Raw genomic sequence first — 14,943 nt, forward strand, 5'->3', positions numbered from 1 at the left:
TATATATATATATATGCAAAGGTGAATATCGCTCATTGTAATCCCAACTGTAATAGCTCATTGCAATTCCAAAGTTACCTGTATTTGACACATCTTTTGTGTTCCAGTCGCTTCAATAATTCAAAATTGTTTACATCTAAAATGAAGAATGATGAAGCTGAGGGTACAGAAAATCAATTCTGTGCAGTAGCAAGTCGCTCAGCATTTTACATTTCTAACCAGAATAGCTTTGTGATCACTCTCTTGTTCTGGGTTTCTGCCACACAGGTCCCTCATCTCGATCCTGTCAGGTTGAGAGATGATTATAGGGAACCTGCTTACTATGCAGCGATCATTAGCAAGCATTGCAAATAATAGATGTTAATAGCTGTGTTCAACAAAATGTTGAATATGCACTCTAGGGATCAGTCATCTCTTGGGCAACTGGACAGGCTGTTCTGCTGGGTTTTTCTTGTTTCTAACTTTTCCAATGATAGAATAAATTCTGTGACTTAATGTGCTTAGCTACTGTGAAGTTCATAGATTCATAGATGCTGGGGTCAGAAGGGTCCTCAACAGATCATTGAGTTCGACCCCCTGCCCTGAGCAGGAAAGAGAGCTGGGGTGAGATGACCCCAGACAGATGCCTATCCAACCTTCTCTTCAAGACCCCCGGGGTAGGGGAGAGCACCACCTCCCTTGGTTGGCCATTCCAAGATTTAGCTACCCTTGCCATGAAGAAGTTTTTCCTGAGGTCTAGCCTAAATCTGCTCTCTGTCAGTTTGTGACCATTGCTCCTTGTTACCCCAGGAGGCGCCCTGGTGAGCAGAGCATCTCTGATCCCTGGCTGCGCCCCACTAATGAATTTGTAGGCGGGCACAAGATCACCTCTCGGCCTTATCTTGCAGAGGCTGAAGAGGTCCAGGTCCCTCAGTCTCTCCTCGTAGGGCTTGGCTTGGAAACCCTTAACCATATAAGTAGCCCTCCTCTGGACCCTCTTGAGTTGGTCCACATCCTTCTTGAAGTGCGGCACCCAGAACTGGACACAGTACTCCAACTGTGGTCTGACCAGTGCTGCATAGAGGGGGGGTATCACCTCCTTGGCTCTATTTGTCGTGCATCTACTGGTGCATGATAAAGTGTGGTTAGCTTTCTGATGATTTCGTCACACTGCCGACTCATGTTCACCTTGGAGTCCACTAGGACTCCAAGATCTCTTTCCGCTTCTGTGCTGCCGAGAGGGTCAGTCCCCAGCCAGTAGGTGTGCTGGATATTTTTACGCCCTAGGTGCAGCACTCTGCATTTGTCCTTAGTTAGCTGCTTTAAGAACGTGTGTTGCAAAGCTGCCAGTGCAGCTCTGCAATACTCTGAATTCCAGGGAGAACTTTTCTGTTCTGCAACCTGGGGGAACCCGTGCCCTTGTGTGAACAGCATCTTTAATGGCTGCAACAGGAGGCTCGGAGTTGATACTCGGTTCCTATCCCACTTCTCTCATTGGTTTCCTCTGTGGCCCTCAGCGAGTTGATTATCTGCTTTGTGCTTTAGCTTCATCATCTGTAAGAGTATTTCAGCATTCCTGTACTGTATAGGAATGATGCATTCTTTGTAGTTGACTATAAGATACTTAATACTGTTCTCTGAGGATATTGTAAGTCTTATGAGAAAAGTAAATGTTAGAAATGATCTATTAGATTGTCTTGCACATTTCTGCCAGCATTGTTCTTTACTAGATGTTTCTAGTAATTTATCTCATGGTTTCTCGAGTGTGACTTATGTAAAAGGTGGTTGAGCATCTTTATGTGAAGGGTGCTGCCTTCCCAGAAGAAAGGAAGTGATGCAAGCATCGGTATGTGAGACAACATAAAAATAAATTGAAAAAAAAGAAAGCCTAGGCATTAAAACTTAGAGAATATTTAAAGTCGACTTGTGTTTAAAGCAATGGACAAAACTTAAAATGTATTTCTCCCTGTGCCAGGCTCTTTTGAACCTTGTGCCAGTCACTCTGTTTTCTAGGCTTCCCTTCCCCCTGCAAAACAGAGCTCTTAGGGGGTTCTGAGATGCTCAGCTACTGTAATGAGGGGTAAGGCACATGAGTCCTTGGGCCATGAAGCGCATGTGTACATGAAACGGCACCCTAAATTGAAGTGGTTGATTTATTTATTTGTTTATTTATTTTAAAACACTGCTTCAATTTAGGGCCCTTTAAACCCCTGTGTTGTGCACACACCCAAACTCAGCTGCCCCTCCGGCGGCAGGGAGGGGAGGGTGAGCTACAGGCAGGCGGAGCGGTCCCTGGGCTGCAGGGTGGTCTGATGCTTCCTTCCGCAGCGGCAGCAGCCCCCCCCCAGGAGGCAGTGTAGCCAGCTTGGGCGGTCCTGGGGGGCACCACAACTGTGGAGGGAAGCCTTGGGACCCCACACAGCTCAGGCAGTCAGGAAGGCTCTGGAGGTGGCGGGGGAGGAGATCAGGCTCGCCACTTCTCTTGGGCAGAGCCTGTCTTCCCAGGCTGCTGCCAGGCTGCCTGCACAGGCTGCCTGCAGAGCCCCTGGGCTGCATGGAGCCTCCTCCTCGGAGTTTTAGTTTGCTGCGCCCCAAGTCATTTAAGGCGTGTTACACTGCTGAATTTGCTACAGCCGTTGGAATTACTGCGCAATACGCCACTGCCACATGCAAACACCAACACCATTGAAGCAGTGCAAAAGTATTTAACCTACTTTAAAGTGTTGTGTACCCATGCCCTTTGTTTCGTCTACTCTCCGCTGTAGAGTCCAGCCTGGGACTGGCTTCAGTAAGGAGCTGAAGCTGGGCAACAGTAATAAGTCTGTTTCTATTCTTATATTTCAATGCCTGATGTGCTTCCAGATGAACCTGTAGGCTGGCAGATTTATTGTGTTAAGGCTGGCAAGTGTGTTATTATGTTAAGAATGAGTTAAGACCGAGTTATTATTTGTTATTATGTTAAGAGTAGCACATTTATTTTGATTTGAAACTTCTTTGGTGTTTTATACCCACCAATATAGATCATCATATAGGGAAACTGCAGAGATATACATAAAGCTTAAACTGAATGAGGGTAAGAAAAAAAAGAGATGTTTGCTGGAAATGGCTGCCCTGTGATGTCTGTGAATGACCTGTTGCTCTTTAGTCCAGGCCATTACTGAAGCACATGTTGTTTTTGTCGCAAGGCACTACCAAAGCTGCGAGCGGTAGGAGGCATGCACAACAATAAAGCTTCCTACAGTCATGGTAACCTGGTGTTGACTGGCAAAAAAGAAACCTCCTTGGCACGCTTCGTAAAGAAGTGGAAGGTGAATGACACCAAACTTTCCTTTCGCTCCTGGGAGTGTTGCCTTTGCATAAAGTTGAAACATGGTTGGTGGGCACTGCAGCCATCTACGTGGAGAATGCTAATCTTCAGTGATATGTTGAGCTTGTATCTTTCCTATTAAATCATCTAAAGTTCTCTGCTCTGGTGGACACTGATATTCTCCTTTGTCACATTTGCCTTTGATTATGACTCCTTCCTTGACCCTTTGTCTGCTCCTTCCAGTGTTGTGTGATTCACGGTGCAGATGTTCTGAATTCAGTCGTGGTTCAGATTTTATCCCTTGTACATACCGGAAGCTAGATTTCTAGACTTCAGTGGGTGTTGGGTCACCCCTGTGAATCTCTGGCCCTCACCAACAGTAGTGGTCAAGCGGCTTTATTTTCCTCTCCCTGTGCATGCCTACTCTGTGACCTGCACAGGCTGTATCAAGCAGCTTCAGTAACATGCAGCAAAGAAAGGGAGTCTCCGAAGTGGGGAGTGATGAGGAATTTCTGCTCGATGAAGCATAACTTCAGAATGTGCATTAAGTGATAAGAAAAGTCCTTTTAATGGCATTAAGAACTTTTACATTCTCCTGTAATAACTAATTTAGCACAGATGTACCTGGCTGAAGCTTAGAGAAAATATGGAAACAGTTACGATTAACTTTATTGGCAATAAAGCAGGAGGAGAGGAAATAAAACCTTTATACAGATATTGTGCCTTTCTAAAGCACTTTTTATACGCATTTGTTTGATGAAGCAAGTACAGACTAATGCTGATGAGTAAGCATCCCATGAATGAAGTCTGATTTAACTGTTACACAGCGCACAGCAAAGCTGCTGTGGTAGTTTAGGGCACAATGTGAGGAATACCACATCCAGCTGAAGCTGTCATGGGACTTTGATAGGCTGGGTGTAATCTCACATGCTTGGCCAGAGAAACCAAACTGATTCTTGGTTGTGGGGAGCACTCTGACATCCCTAATGCCTACACTGATTAGTGGCTCTCCTCCAGAAATTGCCTGTTCTGGTATGCAGGACTTTCCAGCACCAAGCAAGACATTAGCTTAAGGCTGACTTGAAATTCCCAGCAGCACTGTTTTGGATGGGCAAACTCTTCCTGGGTAGAAAAATTGCAAAGATGAGCCCAGGCCAAAAGGCTGCTGCATTTTGAAGCAGCGTGGGCCAGTGAACCCATCGCAAGCCTGGTTTGGAGAGCTAGGTTGTCTTGCCTGCCTTAAACTCTGGGCCTCGTCAAAAGCCCACTGGAGTCGCAGAAAGAGCTTCTTCCATTTAACTTCTGTGAATTCTGGGTCAAGTACTGGTTGCTTGTAAATTGGAGTTGTGAATGTGAGCCTCACCTGCTGGAAGCACTCTGAGGTATATGGATATAGTTTGTGGACTGTTAAAGTCCTTCTTGGATGATAAATCATTAAGTAGCTGTTTTGTTTTTTTAACTACTTGATTAGAGGCCCGAAAGCCTTCAGATATGGACCTTATACAAAAAAACAGTTGTTTCAAGGTTGTATTGGATCACATCCTTCAGGCACAGCTTTCTATAGACTTGAATACTCCTTACGTTGTCAATGACTGAAGATCTGACAGTGACAGTGACTGAAGATCATGGCACAAACTTATCAGCCCAGAATAAATACAAGGATTAGTGTTAAATAATACTGACTGGGTAGGAACTTGCACTGTACTGTACTGTACATGTTATTGGACTCCAAGCTTTGATTTCAGCAAGGACAGAACAACCCTAACCATCTCTGGGTTGTGACCTACAAGTAAGGGGTCTTGAATCTTTAGGTTCATGGCACATTACATTTGATCCAACTCCTGAATTCTTTCCACAGAAAGGCAAGGGGGGGAAAAAGTGCAGCTGATCCTCCTCCCTTTTGATAGGCCTTGATCTCCAGTAATCAGCTGCTTTTCTTCAGCTAGTCGAGTCTCTGCAACCCCTGAGATTTTCTCTCGACAGAGCATTCCCCTCTGCTGTTTTCCCCCTATGCTGTGCCTGGCTTCCTGTGATCAGAGACCCAACAAAGAATGTCTTGCATTCAAAAAGCTTACTAAGAAATCCTTGCCTCTCACATCATCTCTGGGCTATAAAAGTGCACAGATACAACATGACTTTAAAGCCCCATGGCATTTCTTGCAAGAGCAGAGGTTTTAGGGACAGCATGTTGCTCAACTTGCAGATTCAGTGAATCTCTTCTGGGTAAATATCCAGTAAGTACATTGTATTGCTGAGTCTTCATCCCAGACACTGCGGCATTTCAATGGCAGGCACTGTGATGACATGCACAGGACAGAGCTTCCGGATGAAAGTTGCTGTAAAAATAGATACAATAAAGTAATTGTTTAATAGGCTAAACTGGTTCATCGTTCACATTTTGCATTGTTGTGTTATCAGTATGTGACACAGCAAGTAGACAGCTTGGTAAAAAATGGAGATGTTTTAAACTCTTTGAACGTCAGTATTAAAGGCTGCAGCTGTGCTGCCAACATCCAGTCCTAAGATGACTTCCCAGGTTTAGGACAGTTGCCAATATAAATTCTTCCTGAAACCTCTCTCTAGTTTTGCTCCTCCTCGTACAACCAGGTCTTGATTTGAAGCAGAGAAAGATGGCGAACAGCTGAGATGCTCGAGTAACTTGTTTTGAATGTTTTTTATTTGAACCAGGGCAGATGGTGAATGGCTGAGATGTTCACGTAACTTAGTTGTTTGAACGTTTTCTTGTTAAGCCTTCTTGTTCCCATGTGGAGGAAGACCCGGCATAGGGCTTGATGACAAGTTTGTTGAAATGGTTTGTTGGAAAACCTAGTTTTCTACTAAACAAATGGTTGTGAAAAGATTTTCTCTCTGCAGAAAACATTGATGTCTGGACCAACTCCCCAAATATTTAATTTGATTTGGTCTGAGGGGCCAATGCAGCATAGCCAGGCTCCCTCCTCTTACCAAGATGGGCAGAAAGGTAAGTATAATGCAGACAGGGCTGTAGGATGCCTCACTCAAGCTAAAACCAAACCAGATTCCCACATTAGGGTGCACGTATGTGTATGCAGAGAAAAGAGGGGTATTGAAGAAGAGAAGTGAGGTTGGAGCAACATAACAAAGCACGCTTTTTATGTCCTCTCTAACTCATATTTGCTGATAGTTTAAGCTTGGGGGGAAACACAGCTCTTCCCTGCTGCCAGGCCACTTGTCATCTGCTATCTTACTGTCCTCTGCAGGCTCCCCTATGTGTGACATTCTGACAGCTAAAATACAGGTGGTACTGGAGGTGGTGGTTGAACTGAGTCAGGGTTTCAACTTGTGGAGGTTGACACAACTCAGACTTGTGCCTGTTTACATCGTGGTTGAACAGTTCCTTGTTCTTGAGCTCATCTTTGTATCCATCATATCTAGGGCCCCGAAAAAGTTGCAGACCTCTTGTAGAAAATTCATGGCACGTGCGCAGGTAAAGTATCATTTTTCGTGCAATATTCACGGAACTACCATTGATCTTGGCAAATGGGTCCCGGCAGTTCTATGAATATTCCATGAAAAATGTCACTTTACCCATGCACTTGTATGGCAGGCACATGCACACACTACCCCCCCCCCCCCCAAATCCCCAAACCCTGACCCTCCAAACCCCCTTCCTTCCCTCCACATACACTTACCTTCATCCGGCTGCTGGGGATATTCCCATGGCCCTGCCTGGGCGCATCCTGGCCATGCCCCAGCAGCTGCTTGCAGGCTGGAACGGTGCAAAAGCCCAGGTTTTTCCTTGCAGGCTGGAGCTGCAAAAGCCCAGGTTTCTCCTTGCAGGCTGGAGCTGCAAAAGCCCAGGTTTCCCCTTGCAGGCTGAAACACTGCCAGCCTGCAAAGGGGAACCTGCATTTTCACACGTTTTTCTGGCACAGACTCAGGACCCTAAAAAATTGCGGTGTGATGTTAATTTTGCGGTATCCCTGCGGTCTGCAAAATCATGATTTTTCTCAGAGCCCTAGTACTATCCAATAAGGGGAACCTTTTGGCAAGGACTGTGGAGGGGAAGGAGTTGAGTCAGAGATTTGATTTCTCCTTTGACTTTAGCAGAGGCCCTGATAAGTGTAATGAGTGAAAACCCAGCAGTAGCCCTGGAAAGTTCATAACTTTTTAACAGTTAAAAATCTCTCCGCCCCCTTCCCCCCTCCCTACACATCTTGGTGTTTGTGCCTGAAAGCTTGCAAAGAACTTTTTTCCAACTATTTAGTTGGTCTAATAAAAGATGTCACATCTACCCAAAAACCCTTGCCATGCTAGATTTGAAACACTTTGGGATAGACATTCTTATGAATGTACAGTCCCTAGAGCACACACAGCAGGGACCTCAGCACTAGTTTAGTAGATATGTTGACCGATGCTTATTAGACGTTTCAAGGGAGTTTAGTGCTAACAAAAGATGCCAACATGAAATCCCCTGGGATATCACTCGATCCCCATGCTGACCTGCCAAGGTGTTCATCCTTTCTGACTGCAAGGAGAGAAGGGAGCTGCTCAGTCATTTAGTCTTTGGCATATTGAGCCCGACTGCCAACTTGTACTAGTTCCTGGCCCGTAGGTGCATCTGGGAGGTGGACAGGATGAAGATAACTTTGGGCTGCTGTTGGGTCGGGCGAGAGGGCTATGTCTGTACCAGCCCCTCTGAGCTCTCCACTTCCCCCGTCCTGGAGGCAGCCTCTTCCTACTCCGTCGTGCCGTGCAGCCCGGCCTGGCAGGGCTGCAGAAGCCCCGGCTTTAGATGAAAAGAAAAACACAACAATAACAAGAACACATTGAATGTGACTTGGAGCAGGCTGCTTTATTTCACTGGTGTTGTTCTTTCACCCACGTGCTTCTCCCCTTTCCTTTTATCCAGGCCTCGCCAAAGCCTGGGCTGCATTTCTCTTTTGGACAATACTGAGATTGTTAGCTTAGCTTGGCACACATTTGAATAACTTTCAAGAAGAGCCTTCAGATAAAGCCATGTGTCTTAAAAAAAAAAAAAAAAAATCCTTGCCTGGCCCCTTGCCCTGGTGGGGGGAGGAGAGGGTGCAGCAACGGAGGTTTTACAAATGCTAGGGAGGCTGGCCTCCTCCATGGTTTACAGGGGACCTGTGGAAAGTGTTGAGGATGTATGGTGATCCTTAGATGTTCGCCGACTCCCAAATGCTAACTGAATACTGGGATGTGCAGCCTTTAACTCTTGAGAAGCGACAGTGTCAACAGGGACCCTGGCTCACCGGAGATCTGAAAGTGGCTGCTAGAAGATCCCTGCCGTCTCCGTATATCACGAAAGTGAAATGAAGAGTTGTTTGTGGGGCAGGCTTTTTCCTGTTGTGACACGCAAGACTAGTTAGTGTGAATGGAGTCTAGCAACTCCTTTAACACACAAGGCTTGGCTGGGTACGAGCTTTGTGCTGCGGCGCAGTGCGTGCTCTCTGAAGGTGTTGCAGCATCACATGGAAGTCCAGCGTGCAATTATGAGCGATTTGACAGAGCCACCCTGCACCGAGAGCTAATAGTCTTTCAAGATCATAGGCACTTGCCTTTGCTTTCTCTGCCTTGGAGATTCAAGTTCTTACAGAGCAGGGTCATGGCCCGCGCATCTAAAAATGAGCTTGTCATTGTCCCCAACACATTTGAATTCTTTTGCCAGTGTTGAGCCTGACGCACAGAGGTCCTGGCTGTTTGTCAGATAAACTCCCTCGTGGATGCTGGTGCACAGCAGAGACCTCCAGCTTCCTTCGTGTAGGCCTTTCTCGTGGTGACTGCTTTCATTAGAGCCCTGGCTAGTTTTGAACTGAACTAGCAACCCTGGGGATTAAAGGCATTGTATCTCCTTGCCAGCCCTCAAGGGCCAAACAAAGAGGGCCTGGAGTCTAAAAAGGTTGAAAACCAGTGATGTAAGATTTAAATCATTCATGTTTAAACTACTGCCAATTCTCTAAGGTGTGTGTGCCTAGAGAAATAAGGAACAATGTCTTGTCTTGGAGGATAAAAAAAAATCTCATTTGCTCTAATTTTTGGCAGCAGTGAAAATACTGGTATCCTGGTCTTTCCAAAGCAAGTAGTTTAATGTAGTAAAAGAGTAGAATGCATCCAGGAAACAAGGTAATTTGCTACTCCAAGGAGAATGCAAATAATGGCAATTCTTTGTGGTGACCAATTATGAGGAGTAGATGGGGAACTGAAAGAATGGTGAGTTAAACTACAGTGGCCAATTATCTTACAGGTGAATTAACCAGGGTTTACTGTATAAAACAGTGATTCTCAACCGGGGTGTCTCGAGGTCCTTTCGAGGGTGTCACAAGGTGTCTCATACTGTTAGCACTGTTAGGTTTACAAACACGATTCACAAAATAAACCCAGAGATTTCAAATAGAAATTCATAGTTATGGTCTTTGCAAGCTATTTGCAACAGAAAAACTGATCTATTTTTCTGAAGGCAAAAAAGAATGAACATTTTAAGAGGTGGCATTTTCCAACAGGTGTCTCGAGTCTAGAAAAGGTTGAGAACCACTGGTATAAAGAGACAGCATTCCTGGTGGTTAGCGAACAAGAAGGAACAAGGATTTTTAATTATGAAGTTGCTGAGGATTTGAAGTGTGACATTGGGTAAGTTATTCAACCCTTCTCTCTGGTTTCCTCATATGTGCATTGATTTTGGATTTTAAACTTCATTGCTGAACAGCAAGAAAGATTTCTACACTTCCCTGCTTGCCATCTAACACCTCCAGGAAAGGAAATCCTACCTGATCTGCACAACAGAGAACAACTCACAACTCAGAACAACTCACAAAGACACTTCCATGGACCCAAAGGGACAGATTTCCATCTCCAGCTTCCTCTGTGCAAAATTAAGCTTATTTCCTACCTATGGGGACTTTTTACCATCTTTTAATTTTCCCTGAGCCTAATGAAGGACCTTTAGCCTGGAAGCTTGCAGAAAAAGATTTTTTTTGTGCGTGATGTCCTAGTTGGTTTAATAAAAGGTCATTTCTGAACCAAGAGTTCTAGATGTTTGCATTTCTTAAGAGATCATGTACACACGTGCATATCTGTACTCGTTAGGTAGCTGGCTCTTTAAAAGGAGCCGGGGTTCAGCCTCACCTGCCTCTTGGCTGTGTTGCAGCCGAGACTGTTGTACCAAAGCCCTGGAGCAGGAGGCTCTTTGGCAGACAGCCTCTGTATTATTCAGACAGGTGGTCTAGAGCAGTGGGGACAACCATTTTGGCAGGTGTGCCACAAATTAGCCATGTACCCTCTCTTAGTGCCACTCCAATCCCCTTTCCCTGTCTGCTCTGATGCTTTACTGTGCCCAGTCAGCTTGCTGCTCTGCTTTCTGCCCCTTGCTGTATCTGCTGCCGTGCTGCCCACTCCCTCCCTGTGCCACAAACACAGCCTGCCTGTGCCAGTTGTGGCGCACATGCCACAGGTTAGCCACCCCTGGCTTAGCAAACAGAAGCCTGCAAGAAATTACCAGACCCTGGAGGAGGGCAGTTAATGTGGACTTAGTTAATTTTTTCTGCCGAAGAAATAAAGCTGAGAAAAAAGATCTGAACTGAGTGCGGTGTCAGCCTGGGGGAAAAGGGCTCATCGCATAGTGGGATGAAGAGCTAGGGTCAATAAGTGGGATCTCTAACACTGGTTGAAGTCACTTGTTTGGGGTGATCTGCATTGGGTGATCACTTGGCAATTTATAGAGTCTTGCCATAAGCATCTCACAGGAGCACTAAAAATCAGAACCCAGGATGCTTGACTTGCGCTGTTGTCTAATGCTAGAGCAGGTATCTCGGGGAATCTGGATTTCCTGTTTTCACATTCATGCCATTCAAGACTGCAGCTTTTATAGTGTCCTGCACAGGCAACTTCAAATGCGCCCCTGGCTCTGCATACGCATATACTGCCTAGGCTGGAACGAGCATAACCATGTATGTGGTGCCAAGGGCAGGCTAATTGCTACAGCTGAGATTTCACGCTGTTTCACTTGTCCGCAGTACCATGCAGACTCAGCTCCTCTGCATCCAGTCTGGGCAGTCATGCATGGAGCCAAATGGCACTTTTAAGGGTGGTGCTGGGCACAGTGAGCTTGTGGCCTATATGTGGCTTTGTGTCTTGATGGTAAGAATGGGAAAGAAAGCGAGAGTCCCTGGCTTAGGATCGTTCCCATGTAAATAGTTTATAACAGGAGGAATCATTAGCTCTTGGGATTCCTTCCAGGCAGCCATATCGCCACCCAGACTGGTAGCCATTCAGCCTTCGTTCCCTTGAGCCACTGAAATGAGACTTTCCCTTTGTAAGCTGAGAGGGTGTCAGTAGATGAGAGCAGCACTCTAATGAGAGCAGTAAGAATAAGTTTTCCAGTTGGCAGAGGAAGACTTGAAATGAGACCGTGACACTGCTGCCCCTTGGTCGCGGGAGATCCCAGCTGCACGAGATGTCACTGGGGCAGAAGAAAAAGCCTGGCCCTTATGAAGGCAAGACTCGAAAATAATCCTGTTTGTTTCATATTTCTACAGCATTGGGAGCAAACCGGTAGTCTGATGGGGCTTTTTTGCTAAGATGGACATGTAACGTGGAAACTTTAGAAGGAGAAGGAAATTCTGCTGGAATTGTTTTGTTGCAGGCAAAATGCCTCCATTTTCAGAAGAATGGGGAATTTCCATTGGTAGCGCGCCATGTGTTCCCAGAATGACGGAGTACGGAATTAGGCCATTTTAAATTCCCTACTAGAAATTGTCCAGGTCGTGTGTCTGTTAGAGCAGAAAGTGAAATATCCCCGGATTAATCACCAAGGCATTTTCAGTTTCACTTTCTGACTTCCCTGCGTTAGCACAGTGCCACAGTGTTCAGGTTCCAGATACTTTGGGGGAAGTTTTAAATCCAGACAAAGAGCTGTTTTTTTAGACTCTTTAAAATCATGGCAGTGTTCTGTTCATTAATCTTTGAAACTAAACTGAAATATCTGTTCACTAAGTCTAAATCTGGGGCCGAAGGAACGAACTGCAGTACAGGTACAGCTGACTTTACGTAAGTTTCCACACCCTTGCCCTCCCTCCCCCATTTTCCCGCATCTGAATGCATACAGCCCTTGAGGTTGCAGGGCTTATGTAAAATGCCAAATGCAAAAACAATACAAATCTCACTTTTTTTTTTTCTTTTTCTTGTGAAGTGAGTCTGCTCACAAAACAGATCTGATTTGCAGACTTGGAGAGCTGTAGGACCGACACACTTTCTGAGCCTTGGTCTGCTCTGATGAATCTTCTGTTAGGAGCACAGCTGGGGAAGCACTTAGAAAGGCTGTGTCTGGTGACAGTAGTTAAAACTTGGGAGAATTAATAGGATCTCTCCAGGTTTCTTCCCGCACTGTTATTTGTGGATCTGTCAAATGGAGCCCTGTTATGCCATAAAATGTATTGGGGAGGAAGTTGGGTTTCTGGAGTCCTGACCTTACAGACAGATTGAGGTTAAAGAGTAGCTTTTTTTAGAACTGATTTAAAATTAAACTATGTTAAATACCACTTCTGATCACAGTTTACATTAAAGTGAACTGGAATCTCTCCAACCTTTCATAGGGGCAGAGTGAGGGTGGTCACACGGAAAAGAAAATGCAGCCATTTTGCTGTCGATCAGACTTCTTTTATACAAAAGGTACTTTAGCTGGTAAATAAACCTTGCAGCACTGAAGACCATATGACTTTTATGTGACTGGCAAAACAGGATAAAATGCTGCGTTCCAGAACGGGGGAGCTGGAACTGGATGGGTAGTTTTGAAAGGTTTCTCTCTCTCTCCTCCCTCCCTTTTTTCTTTTCAGGGTGATACAGTATTCAGTCTGTGCGTCCTGAGTTCAGGGCTCCCAGAACAGTAGAAATAACCTCTGGGGATGAACCTTGCTTCAATAGTGCTGGACTAAATGACTTCATAAATCTTTTTCCATCTCTAATTTTTTGTGACCAAAACTTTAACTTTTTGCCTCCTCCATAAACCACAGATATGTGTGTGTTCCATAATTGCATGTTTTTAAAATCCATTTATTTTTTAGATGTTAACTTTATTCTTCCTTTTTTTTTGGCTTGGCATTTGTTTTTAAGTGAAATTTTGTATGAAATTTATGAAAAGTGACAGGTTGAAGTAGCTTACCCTGATATAACAGGGTAGTGATAGTGGTAGTGCAAGCTTTGGGGCAGGTGAGTCATAAAAACCTTCTTTCTCTCTGGACCAAATCATGAACAACTTACTTCTGTTTTTGTTCAGTGACTCAGGAGCAGCCCCAGAAAATTGTCACAATCTGGCTTTGAGAAAGGAGGATGATTTTGTGGCTGAAGCACTGGTTTCATACCTGGGAGACCTGGGTTTGGTTTTTCCAGCTCTGTTGCAGCTTTCTTCTGCAGGAGTTCAATGCCCAGCCCAGCAAGGCTCTGATCTCAAGTGGAGTCTCTAGGTGCTGGCTCTATACTTGGCTTCTGTCACTGTCTTACCAGTAAGTCTCAGTATTTCCCTGCGGGATCACTCCTAAGAATGAAAAAGGAGTTCAGGGTCCACATCCAGTCGGGCCTTTTGGCCCTCGTGCTGAGAACACCAAAAAGCAACTTTCAGTGAGCACCACGTTAGGTTATAGGTCAGAGAGGGATGAGCCAGCTTACTTGAGCTCAAAAATATCACATTTTCATGCTTTTCTGCAGGGAAAGATGTGCACTTGCTCTTAGAGCTAGTCTTCACCAAACTTAATTTACCAGCAGGTAGGATGGTGTGCAGGAGCATCCTGTAGTTTGTGAAGCAGCATCCTATGGAGCGTCGCTGTTCCAGCAAGAAACTGTGGTGCACCCTGGTCTGGGATGCAGCTAAAACTACATATGGTTCAAGAGAGATCTTTCATGTTCTTCCATGGCATTGGTATTGGGAGGCTCTCCGTTTCTGGGTATGCAGGTGTGTTTTTCTGTTTATCCCAGCTTTGAGTTGCAGCTAACCCAAACCTGGAAAATTGTAACCTTTGATTATTATGCCATTGGTGCCTTAGATGTCTTTTTGAGCTTGGGTCCTATTTTGAGCCTGAGGCCTTAATGCAGTGATTCTTAACAAAGGTGCTGTGACATCCTTTTAAGGGTGTTGCCAGGGTGCTGCTCTACATTCGTATTGTTAGGTGTGAAAATGCTTACATGTGATTCACAAGATAAACCAAAGATTTCAAATAGGAATCAACAGTGTCAAAAGCCTTTTGCCCCCAGTCTTTGACTCCTTTGCAACAGAATTGTTCTATTATTTTTCTGGAGTCAAGAAGTGAATGAAAGCTAAGCAGTGCCATTTTCTGAAGGTGCCGTGAGTCTGACAAGGGGGCAGCATCACATCTAAAAAGGTTGAGAGCCACTGCCCTAGGAGTTGGATCTTAATATCACTCTTGCCCCACTGTATGAGAGAGTAGTCAGATTTGAGGCTTAGCTTTAGGTCCATTCCCATTTTAAACTGGTCCTTTAGAATTAAAATATCCCATATCCCTTGGCTTTTGTTTTTCAGTATATTTTTCCTAGGATACCAACGACCCACAGTAAGGGACTTCTATTAAACCTATTATTGTCTTTTATGAGGTTACTTAATCAAATCCAGTCAGTTCCTTTTGCTGGAACCGTCACACTTCCAGAGGGAA

The 14,943-nt window shown here is 45.0% G+C and overlaps 1 protein-coding gene across 5 annotated transcripts in view; it reads left to right on the forward strand.

The window, feature by feature from the left end:
- Nucleotides 1-14,943, forward strand: part of PTPRA (protein tyrosine phosphatase, receptor type A) — a 185,375-nt gene that overhangs the window by 28,566 nt on the left and 141,866 nt on the right. The window contains exon 1 of one of the 5 annotated variants that reach the window (XM_014518649.2): nt 9,791-9,916. The exons of the other annotated variants lie outside the window; for them this stretch is intronic. The gene's annotated coding sequence lies outside the window, so the exon portion shown is untranslated. Of the gene's footprint in view, nt 1-9,790; nt 9,917-14,943 lie in introns of those variants that run through there. 5 annotated transcript variants of the gene reach the window in all.

This window comes from Alligator sinensis, unplaced genomic scaffold, assembly GCF_000455745.1.
Source record: "Alligator sinensis unplaced genomic scaffold, ASM45574v1 scaffold12_1, whole genome shotgun sequence".
Lineage (NCBI taxonomy): Eukaryota > Metazoa > Chordata > Crocodylia > Alligatoridae > Alligator > Alligator sinensis.